Here is a 13,167-nt window from a genome sequence, read left to right on the forward strand (position 1 = left end):
GTACATTAATGTTATTACTAAAACATTGTTTTCTCTCCCTGTGTTTTAGTGTAGTTAGTTTAGGATGAATTGTGACAGTTTCTTATAAGAGTATTTAAAATCCCATACAAATGTTTTTTGGCTGACAATAACTTTGGCGAGGAGACAGCTTTTTGACACCTTCTTTTTGAATTTGGGAAAATTGGTAATTTGCTGTCACTGCTCACCTGGCATGGGTACTCTGTCATTCAGCTCTTGTAATAGGCATATATTTAGAGTAGCAACTGCATGGAATCCCATGCTTTAACTATGTTCACCTAAACAACACAATTTTCTATCTACTCTATACTATTTTCCAGCTTTAAGAGATGGGTTCTATTTTTTTCTGTGTTTATTTCTTCACTTTTTTGAAAAATAGTTTTAGTTCAAATAACTCAATTATCTTTTTTCTTTGAATATTTTTCTTAATGAATGTGTTCATCCTGGGTAATTAAACTTTGTACAGTTGTGTCAACATCTGTGTTCTGTCACAGCAATTCCATTCTGTTTCCATTCATTCACAATTTTATATTCCACATATAAATAAGACCACTGGGTTGTTGCCTTTCTACCTTTTAAGTACTGTTTGATAATGATTACCAACCTGACATAATCTAGAATTAATTTGAAACAAATATCTGGGCACAGAAGCCAGGGGATTTTTGAATTGGGTGAACTGAGGTAGGAAAAACTTACTCTCAATGTGAGTGGCATCTGCTTTCTGGCTGAGGAAGTATGCCTACCTCCATCATGGTGTGCTGTCCTCTCTAAATGTGATTCTGTAAAACTCTTCTTCCTTTGAGCTGCTGTTGTCAGGCATTTAGTCATAACAATAAGAAAAGCAACCAATTCGCTTATTATTGCACTGAGCATAACATCCCCAGATTCACCCATTTCATCAGATATATTTTATTTTTCCATTAAATTTTCCACAATAGTGGATATTTGCTTCTTGATGCATAGAACTATATCAAAAAATTCTTCACAAACAGTTGACAGAACTTGGAATCTGTTTCCTCAGGAATTCTGAATAGTCTAAATGCTGTACTACCTTGCACATTGTTTATGATTTCTGGGTTACTTTTAATGTAGATGATATGGCATCTCAGAAATGTGAAAGGTCATTTCTTGTTTTGGGATATAGTTCAGTGGAAAAGGATTTGCTTGACCAAAATGTGCAAACCCTCGGTTATTCCTCTAACACTATATTAAAATAAATAACAAGAATTCTTAACAAGCAATTGTTTGTAGTTTGATTATTAACATAAAAAACCTTTATATAAAATGTTATGACTTACATAAAATTTACAGTAAACACAGAATTGTTAGAAAGAAAATAAGATTTATGTAGAATGGGAAAAATATCAGTGAACAGAACATTTCAAATTTAATATCTATTTAATTACTTATAAGGGATTTTTTCTTTGTATTTATTAAACTAGAAAAGTGATGGAAACTAGTTTTCTTTCACATAACAAGAAGGTAATTTATGATTTCATATATCAAGAAGGTAATATGATTAATAATCTTTTGCCTATCAGTTCAAGTTCTATATATTTGGTAAGTTAATTAATAGATTTAAAAATTTATAATTAAGCTATATCAGATTTAGTAAAAACTTCAGTGTATTTTCATGGCTAAACTAATGACAGAATTTCCATAAGTCGTTACATCATGACATCTGTCTGGGAGGGTTCAACACGTAGGACACAGTTCCTACTGCTGAGCTCAAAATTGGTGTTGGCAAACAAAAAGAACCAGATTTAATCATAATAATGCAGCTGAATACAAATTGTAAAGATGGGATTAAAGTTACCAGAGGGAACATTTTCACCAGTCATATGAAAAGAAGAGTGAGCCAATGTGCAATTGAGACACCAAGGTGGGTCTTTTCTTCATGTACTCTCGTAGTAAAGTGGAGGAAGGAAATTAAACTTTCTTTCACTTAATCATTATTTTTCCCTTTGTCAAATGGGCAATCCTTTTCTGCCATCAGAAATATTGGATATTTGAATACTGTTCTCTGTCCTTTGCATTTGGAGCATTAGAGGGATATAGAGAAAGAATATTTAAATTGACATGATATAACTGATGAAATTGTTTCTTGAAGAAAACATATGGAAGTCTTCATAAGCATAGACATCTTAGTCATAGTAAGAAAATCAGAATAAGTTTGTATTGTAATCGTTTGATCAGCTCATTACAATCTAGAGTCACTTAGGATCGAGTCTCAATGAAGGATTGCCTAAATCAAGTTATCCTGTTAATGTGTCTATTGGGGAGTATCTTGATTGTGTTAATTCAGTTGGAGAGACTTGCCCATTATGAATAATGCCATGCCCTAGGCAGGGTACCTTCAACTGTTTAAGAGTGGAAAAAGAGAATTGAGCCCAAGCATACATGGATACCCTCTCCTCTCCTAACAGTGACTCTGTGATGCTGCTTTACATTTCTGTCACTTTGGTTTCCGGACTGTAACCAGAAGCTATAAGCTAAAATAAACCTTCCTCCCTCATCTCCCCAGCTACTTTTGCTGGATATGTTATCATAGAAACAACAAACAATACTTAAAAATACCTATACTTTACTTCACTAAGTGATTAAGTAAAAACATGCTTATGGGCAACAAAGAGAAATGACTGGTCAAAGGATGTGACAGTCACAAAAGTATTGGATTCATTTCCTTCTTAATTTGCCTATCATTGCTTTTGTCCTTGAACACTAATCATGAAATTTTCTCAATTATAATCCCCCGATTCTTAACATTATGTTAAAGTTATACATATCAATGTTTCAAGTGCTGGTAAAACTTTGTATATTTATTTATTAGTATTTGTTGGTGGTTGTAATAGGCTGCTTTGTTAGTTTATAGCCACTCAGACCCAAAATAAACACATAGAAACTGCATTAATTAAATCACTGTTTGGCCTATTAGCTCTAGCTTCTTTTTAGCTAGCTTTTCATCTCAATTTAACACATTTCTATTAATCTGTGTATCACCAGGTGGCTGTGACTTGCCAGGTAAAGAGCATCTGCCTCTGGGTGTGGGGGGGACTACATGGCTTTTCTCTGACTCCACCCTTCTTTCTCCCAGCATTTAGTTTAGTTTTCCATGCCTAGCTCTGTTCTACCATATCAGGCCAAGCCAGTTTTTTTTTTTTTTAATTAACCAATGATGTTCACAGCATACAGAGGGGAATCCCACATCACCTCTCATTTTCTGCTTAAATAAAAAGGAAGGTTTTTCTTTAATATAATAAAATTACATATAACAAAACAGGTATCAAGCAAGAATTGTAGTTACATTTATATCTACTTTATCTTTTATCATAACTAAGGAAAACTATAGCTATAGCTATCTATTCTTCAACTTCATCAAAGACTCCAGAAGGATATAACATTACCTAAGTAAACAGACATGAAGCCACCACCAGAGACAGACATGGTAAAACCTTGCCAGTAGGCCACAAACCTCATGGTAGGATATACAATAATGGAGATGGGTTAATTCTAGATGTAAGAGATAGTTAACAATATGCTCAAGTAACTGGCAAAGCAGTGATTTAATTAATACAGTTTCTCTGTGGTTATTTCGGGAGTTTGGGCGGCTGGGAAACGAACGAGCTGAGGATGGCTGGGAACACACAGGTGACCTTCTACTACAGTTGGCATTTCTAGTATTTTTATACAGGAAGTAACTATTACAAGAGTTTTTACTTTATTATCTCCTTGAAAGTAATACATAGTGAAAGAATACACACAAATCACAAAGGAAGAAAAGCGATAATCTACCACTGAGCCTGTTTTCTCTAGCATATGTAATTCTAATTCACTAATAATACTCTCTGAATTTCATGCACTGGTCTTTGTCAGTTGGTTGCATTAGAACTTCAGAATGGAGTGTTGTACTTTCTTTTGCCCAGTAGGAGGTCAGCTGCTAGTAAAATCTCATGCAGTTTTCAATTATTTATTTAGGACAAAAATCTATTGAAAAAAACTTAAAATTAATATCACAGGCACTTACAAAAACTTTTAGAGAAAGATATGAGATTGAATAGTATGTGTTATTTTATCAGAGGGCAGACAAGAACAAAAGATCCCTAGGGGATTATGAATCTGGGAACATCCTACTTTGGGCTTTCAAGCTGAAATGTTCAAACACAAATGAGAACAAGACTGAATTGAACACAGAATATCAATATTCTTATTTTGGGTAAAACAGGAGAAACAAAAAAGATGAGGCACCTTAAAAATCTCAATAATGAAAATAATATAATAAAAAAATTAAAAATTAACATAATAAAGCACTAGCAAATGAAAATGATAACAGCGTTTTTTATTGCAATAGTATAATATTTACAGAACTTTGAGAATGAATAAATGGTGGATTTAGTCTTCACATACATCTTAGTAGAAGTGACTAGAAAAATGGGCTTCCCATCTGAATAATTACCCATTATTCTTCATTTATGTGAGGGGGCAGAATAACAGAGCAGAGGCCATTTTGCAATGACCCTTATATGTGAACTCATTTGTGTACACTGTCAACTACTTAAGGCTATTTTGCAATGTCTATAAAATATAGACTCAGCTGTGTGCACTCTCAACACTTGGCAGTAAAAGTAAGAGCATGCTCACACGCACAGTCGAGGAAATGGAGAACAGACACAAGCAGCATGGGGAACACAGACAGCTTCAAGAGTGCTGAAGTCATTCATTGAAAATGTTAAAAGAATTTTTTTGTATTGCCCCCAAATTGAACTAAATGGTTTGTTTTCTTAAAGGTACAATTAAAGAAATGATTGCACAATGCTAATACAGTCGTTTTGTTTTTCTGCATTTCTGTTGCCACAATGATGTTCCAAACAAAGAAAACATGACAAACATTGTACTCATAGAAGGATGATTGGGCTTTCTATGCTCTTACACAAGAGTGTGTTCCTGAGCATCCTCAGAAAAGTCACCACTGGCATTCCAAAATCAAATTGTGCATGTGGATATTTTAATTTTAAATATTTTATACTTTCAGTGATATGACTCCATGTACATTGGGAGCAGCAGGACTTTCAGATTCTGTAATTTCTAGCTTTCTGCAATCTCTTACTTTGTTGAGATCACCTTACCCTAATAAAGGGCAGTTAAAAATTAACAAGTATTAGCTCGTTCATTAGTCCTATATACTGGTTGTATGTTATATGCTATGTTCGTCAAACTTGCCAGGAAGAGTGTTTAAAACATTATAACTTGACTTTTTCTTTCTGTGGTCTTTTCAACACAAGGTAGATTTCTGTATCTTAGAGAAAATCCAGTCACATTTCAATGCAAATAGTATTTGACTTTCCACTTGTAAGTTGTCCTTGATGACATTGATCGTTGCTGAACAAAGTCACTCACTCTATTTCCAGCAATTGACCTGAGAGACCTTGGTTTCTTGTGGATAATCCATTCAGCAACCTTGGATTTGGGAGTTGTCATCTCTTCTTCAATAAGCTTGTTGGCCAGTTTACCCTATCTAACCCCAGAGTCAGCATTCGGGGCTGCTCTTTATCTACCTTTCTTACTGAATCTATATGAAAACTATATGTGAAGCCAAGAGGGTTTGATATTCAAGCCCAGGCTCTTACAGGGTAGCAAGGTCTGTTATATCTGTGATCTGATCTCACGTTACTGATATTGAAAATGTGGAACTATAGACTATTCAGCATTATATAATTTCTGATTGTTATATAATATACATTTCCTAGTCAGCAATCCAATTGTTGTCTGTGGTTACTGGAGAACAGATACAAGAAAATTGCATAAAATTACTAGATTCAGACTACACTAGAAAATACAGAGTAATCAAACACAGAACAAGATATGGCGGTGCCATCATATGATCTGAACATTCAGGAGACTAACGCAGGGACATAGACCTAAGGCCAGTTTGGGGCTGGTTATACAGTACCTAGCAAGAACTAGGTACTGGGATCATCTATTACTATTGTACCACACACACTTTCACACAAACTCACACACACACTCTCTCACACACACATTGACACAACTCTCACACACACTCATAAGCACATACACTTGCAAGTACACGCATGTGTGTATACACACACACACACACACACACACACACACACACACACACACAATCAGCACCTGGATCAGACATTTAGCACAGTGAGATGGCTTAGCCCACAGAAACATTTTCCAGCCATTTAACAACCTGATTTGATTCCTGGAACCCACACAGTTGTAAGGAGAGAACTGACTCTTGAAAGTTGGTCTATGATCTCCACAATGTGCCACAGCATGTACCTCATACTCTACATAAAGTAACTGTTAATAAAATTGTATTTGGTGAGTTCCCAGTAGAACATCCCCATTGTCTCAGTGTGTGGGTGCACCCCTCATGGTCCTGAGTTCCTTGCTCGTGCTCTCTCTCCTTCTGCTCCTGATTTGGACCTTGAGAATTCAGTCCTGTGCTCCAATGTGGGTCTCTGTCTCTGTCTCCTTTCATCGCTTGCTGAAGGTTAATATTCAGGAGGATGCCTATATGTTTTTCTTTGGGTTCTCCTTATTTAGCTTCTGGAAAAGCCTGGGATAAAACCGGACTCTGAACATAACGGACAATGAGGACTACTGAGAACTCAAGAACAATGGCACTGGGTTTCTGATCCTACTGCACGTACTGGCTTTGTGGGAGCCTAGGCAGTTTGGATGCTCAACTTACTAGACCTGGATGGAGGTGGGGGGTTCCTTGGACTTCCCACAGGACAGGGAACCCTGATTGCTTTTCGGGCTGAGGGGGGGGACTTAATTAGGGGAGGGGGAGGGAAATGGGAGGCGGTGGCTGGGAAGAGACAGAAATCTTTAATAAATAAATAAATTAAAAAAAATAAAATTGTATTTGCCTTTTTGATGACTATTCTGGACAGTTTTTCTCATCACATGAATTTGCCCATCTCCTCTCTGGCAGCAGGTAAACATGATAGTGCTGTCCTTAACCCTGCCTCTATTGGAGGTCTGCAGCTCATTCTAAAGATGATACCTCTTCTCCATTTAAGTTTCTTTTGCAATATAGAGATGACTTGCCAAATACCATAACATCCAAGGACTGAAGAGATGGCTCAATACCTAGGAACATTTGCTACTCTTTAAAAATATTATTCATTTATTTTTTTTTTTGTGTATGAGTATTTTGGTGTCTTGGCTGTCTATGTGCCACATGTGTGCCTGATGCCCACAGAGGCCAGAGAAGAGAAACTAATTTCCTGGTACTGGAGTTCCATCTGGTTGTGAACCCTCCTGTGGGTTCTGAAAATCAAACTTGTTGGGCTAAAATTATCCTAGGGCCTATACCTCAAGGCCTTTAGAACAGAGAAAAGCCTGGCTCAAGTTTGAAGGATAGTCAAAGCCACCCAGTGAGGATGAGACAGCAAAATCTAGGTAGATGACCCTCCAGCCAGAGGGAGGGCTTGGCTTTCTCTCATTGGCTGGAGTTACTCCCCCATCAGATGATGCCACTTAACCTTTACAAGCTGATGATCACAGTAATAAACTGAGTTCCTGCTTGACTTGACTCCCTATCACATCTGATTGTGCTTCCTTGTAAAACTTGCAGAGCTGGATCTGATTGTCCTGATTCTTGGGGCTGTGGATTGGGTGGATAGCACACTTACCTTTCCCTGGGGAATAAGAAGGCTAAGGAGGCCTCCACTTGACACTAGAACGTGGAACAACTGGTTCTAGGGCAAAGCAGTTGTCAAGGTGAGTGGGACCCCAGGATGGGTAACTCAACTTCACACAGAAATGTCCCAGCACTTAAGGCATTGAGATATATGCGACTCCCCTGAGGTCTGGAATTGTCAGACCACAATGCAATCTAGGCATGGGAGGATATAATTACTCTGGCCCCCTGGGTACCAACAAAAAAGTACATCAAATTAATCATTGAAGTCATTTGTTGAGAACTAACCAATTCTTGAAATGGCAGAGAATCAGAAAACACATTGTTTTGATATATGATAAAAATTTCATAAGCAAAATAAAGTACTAGAAGATATTAGAAAAATATTTGTCAATACAGCCATATGAACCTTATTGGTTTCTGTACAAGAGAAAAATAGCATAAAAGATAATTGTAGAATATACATGAAAAGAAAAATAGTGAATGATTCCAGCAGAGAGACTCTGAAAACTGGAGTAGAAAATAGCTTTATAGGAAGATCAACAACTTATCCTTTTTCCAAAATTAAATACTTTCAATGGGCTTGTGTGAATGCTTGTATGCATATAAATCATGGCCATGCCTGGTACACAAAGAGGCAAGAAGAAGGCACCATGAGCCCTGTAACTAGTGTTCCAGTCAGTTGTGAGCCATCTAAAAGGTGCTATGAACTGAATTATGTCCTTATCAAAGGTAACAGGTTCTAGTTCCTCTTCCAGATGAACTGGGTTTTGCTAGGCCTCTGTAGCCTCCTTATAACTCAAGGAAAAGTGAGTGTGCTCTCTGCTTATTCTGCAACCTCAAACACAAGACAATCAGACATGATAGGGAGTCAGGTCAAAGCAGGAACGCAGTTTATTTCTGTGAGTGTCAGCTTATATAGGTTAAGTGACATCACGTGAAGTGGAGATACCTCCAGCCAATGAGAGTCAGCCAAGCCCTCCCTCTGGCTGAAAGAGCCTCTACCTAGATTTTGCTGTCTCATCCTCACTGGGTAGCTTTGACTGTCCTTCAAACTTGAACCAGGCTTTTCTCTGTCCTATAGGCCTCTAGGTACAAGCCCTGAGATACAGGCCCTGAGATAATTTTTACCCAATATCTCTCCCTTTTGATTTATGTCCTAAATTAGGAAAACATTTGTCTTTTTTCTAATATTTGGATAATTCCAACATATGCTTTATGTTTAGAGTAAATGTCTTCTCTCTCTATGGTTTTTGTAACTATAATCATCTTCTGCATTGAAATACATATTTCCTATTTTAAAGTTCTTTTAACTGAATTCTGTATACACTGTTCTAAAACCATGATTCATTATACCCTCAACACTTGCTATGTTCATTGTTTTCTTAGAATTAAAAAATGAACTGATGATACATTCAGGCATGCACACTCTATGCTAAGCTATAAAAGGCAGGATTCAGGGGTTACAAATACTATGACATATTGTGAAAAAGGCAAAATTATAGGAAAAGGGATTCTATTAGACATTATGCAGGGACTGATCATTTAACATAGTCATTTGAACATAGGTGAAAGTGTTTTGAGTCAAAATCATGCCTCTGTAATAACTAGCAAAATTATACCTAAGAATATATATGTATTTTAAAGTCTTTAAGCTTTTACTATTTTAAAATTGCTAGCTTCCCTGCTTCCTGTATTACACTTTTTTTTTATCTTGAGTAGGTAAAATTTGCTTAAAACAGACAACCTTAACAATTTCCTTTCTAGTGTTGAACAAAAATTGTTGATCTTTATTTTTTTCTTTTTACCCAGCAAAGGGGATAATTTTAGCTCTTCTTTTCATTGTTGCTGAGATTTTCATGATCTGGAATTTTGTCAACCCTCCAAGAAAACTTGAATAGCAGTGGTGATACAGAAATCCTGAGCCCAGTTAGAATGATCTCATGTTTTGATTAAGTGGGAGAATGTAAGTTTGGCATTTTTTTTGTCCATTATTTTTTTGTTTTTTTGTTTTTTTGTTTTTTTCGAGACAGGGTTTCTCTGTGGCTTTGGTTCCTGTCCTGGAACTAGCTCTTGTAGACCAGGCTGGCCTCGAACTCCCAGAGATCCACCTGCCTCCGCCTCCCGAGTGCTGGGATTAAAGGCATGCGCCACCACCGCCCGGCTGTCCATTATTTTTTTGATGAATCACCTTTATTATATATAAAAGCTTCATTAATATATTTACTTAAAATTTAGCACCATTAGCATGGCATGCATTAGTTATAGGAAATATATTACAAGATTTTCAGATTCTTTTAATGTTTTATGATTTTTTTTAATATGGTGACTCATATTCCTCTAATATGAAAATATTTATAGTTCTTAATTTCTGGAAAATATGAGCATGGGAGATAACATTAAAATATCATTAAAGGAAAATATATTCTTCAGTAATTTTTTATTCATTCAATCTGCATTCCAATTTAATATAACATTTAAAGATCTGCAGTAAAGATGCCAATAATCTATTGCTTGCTTTATGATAGTTGAATGTTTCAAACTTTCAAAAATTTTTATTTACAAGTTCAAGTTCATAAATTCAGTGTACTTTCTCTGTAGTAAATGTGTTATTATGCTCTTCAATATAAAAAAGGAACTCTTTGGGTTATGATGATAAGATTGTTCATATTTGCTAATTTAATTTTGACTATGAATTCATTGTGTGGTTCATTTTATACTCTTTGTATCTCTAATAGTTTGGTTTAATAATCAATAACAGATGGTCTTGGAATGGAAACTTTAGTGTTTCTGGTTTTGGTGAGTGCATGTGAACTTGTAATGTACAGTTATCATTTCAGGATGCTAATGTCCTGATATATTTGGACAAAATAGGACTAATTGCTTAATTAAACAGAAAGAGAACTTACTAAGCAATATTGTTGATCTTTAATATGTGTGCTACACATGATATTTTGCTTCAGAATTTGTTTTTAATTATTGTAATTATCTTAAATGCATATATTCCTGATGACAGAAACTGAGGAACATACTTTTATACTTTGCTCCCATGGTAAATAGGATGGATAGGGCTGCGATTCTGGTTTAACTCCACAATTTTATGCTTTCTACGTTGTACTTTGAAACAGATTGTATTTAAACAATTTTCATTTGCTTTCTAAATAATGATAAGCGTGTTAAATAAGTAGTAATTTCTTCTAATGGTTGCATTCTCAACTACTACTGGGAACTAGTCAAGTCCAAAGAACTGACATTTACAAGAATCAGTACAATCTTATAACATTTTTTCTTATATTTAATTGGCAGCATATTTGATGATGAGGTACTTTTACAGTGTCCTTCCTCACTTGTGTCAGAGAACAGTTAATTCTCTCTTCATTCTTTAGGATCAACCATTACATAATAATGTCTACATTCCTAAGAATCTAGTTTACACTTAGCTTAAAGTCATATGAAGTAAACCAAATGGAATGAGAGAATTGCCATCTGTATACTTGAGACACTAGAACAATATTTATTGAATTTTGAAAAAGTAAATATTAATGATAATTTTCTTTAAAAAGAAGAGTGAAGGTGTGTCTGTATAATTATGGATACTGTTTTCTATGTCTTCTCATGGTGTACCATGGTCATTTAAAAATGATTATTTAAAATTTGTTCATGGGCTATAAAAATTTGTGTGAGAAAAATCAGTCATTTTTCCTTTTACTCTCTATGGCATTGTAAAGTATATTATTAGACCTCCAAATACTTACATCTTTTGCTTAATCACAAAATTCTTCCAATTATGTCAAACTGTTATACATCGATTTATATGGAATGTTACAGTAATGTTTTAAAGAAGCTGTAGCCACTCTTACAAAAGTCATCAGCAGTGAATAAGTGTAGAGGCCAGCATGTCATGTATGGAGTAGTGGATAATTGTACAGGCCAACATGTCATGTACACTCACTTAATACATGCGCTGGTACCACATTTTCTTTTTCATATAAAGACAATGACCCTGGGCACAACAACCAACTTAACCCTGCATGTCAATGAATGGACGAAGCATAGGATGCCTGACACATAGAGGGCTAAGCGATCATAAAGAACATTATATAACATTTACAGAGAAATAACTGGAACTGGATAGCTTGTATTGAGTACAATAAACATATGTTTTCTCTCATAGGAAGAAACCTTTTTCCAAAAGATATGAGAGCAGAAATCGAGAAAAGAGGATCAATGGGAGATCTAGAGGAAAGCCTGAAGGAGAAGTGAACAATAAAGCACCATATGTATATGTATAGATATCTCACAGTGAACTGGTGTGCTGGAATAACACTATTTAAAAAAGTAAAATTTGCAAGATTGCTGTTGATACTTTAAAAGTCATGCAAAATGAATTATTGACTAATAACCCATAAACTGTTTTCTGTACATTAATGACACTAGAATATATACTATATGTATATATTTCACTGCAATAGCATAGGTAATGGATAATTTTTGACAAATTCTATTTAAGTGTTATTCATTGGCTCTCTCTCTCTCTCTCTCTCTCTTTCTCTCTCTCTCTCTCTCTCTCCACATACACAGTCTTTAAATAGGCATTAAAATGTTTATGCAGTTTGAGAGTGTTATCACAAAATGTCAATTTGAAACTTAGGCAAGTTTTGATCTGTATGAGAATTTGAACTACAGCATTAATAAAATGCAGAGGCAAAAGGATCTCTGTGAGTTCAAGGCCAGCCTGGTCTACAAAGCTAGTTCCAGGACAGGCTCCAAAGCTACAGAGAAGAAACAAAAACAAAACAAAACAAAAGAGTCTAAATAGGAAGTCTCCATTGGGTCCCACCCTTTGGAAATGGAGGAACCCCACTGACGGGGGAGGAAAGACTGTAGGAGTCAGACAGTGTGGAGGACAGGAGGAGAACATGGCCCAGGGAATCAGCTAGTGGGGCTCACAGAGAATGAAGTGGCATGCATAGTTTCTGAAAGGGACCACACCAGATCCTCTGAGTATGTCTAATGACATTACACTAATTTTTGTTTTTATGGAGAAAACAGTGGAAACAGGTGTGTCTCTGACCCTTTTGCTTGCTCTTGAGACTTTTTTCCTCAGCCTCCATATGAGGGTCTTTGCCTTGTCTTATTGTGTCTTGTTTTGTCCTCTTTTCCAGTCATCTTTTGGAGACCTGTTCTTTTCTTGAAGAGGTGATGGAAGTAGAGTGGCAGAGGAGAAGTGGGAGAGGGGAAGCAAGGATGGAGGGGAAACTTTGGTTAGGATGTATTGTATGAGAGATGAATCTATTTTCAATAATAGCATATAATAACGTAAAATAAAAATAAGATCAAATAAAAACAAACAAAACCAAACCAGAATAAGACAAAACAAAAAAACCAATGAAGAAAAAGAACCAAAAAGCACACATGCACACACACACACACAAAGTCACATACAGACATAGAGGCATACACATCCA

The sequence above is a fragment of the Microtus oregoni genome, unplaced genomic scaffold (genome assembly GCF_018167655.1).
Source record: "Microtus oregoni isolate MIOR12 unplaced genomic scaffold, Mior012 000009F_ref0000495, whole genome shotgun sequence".
NCBI classification, from domain to species: Eukaryota; Metazoa; Chordata; class Mammalia; order Rodentia; family Cricetidae; genus Microtus; species Microtus oregoni.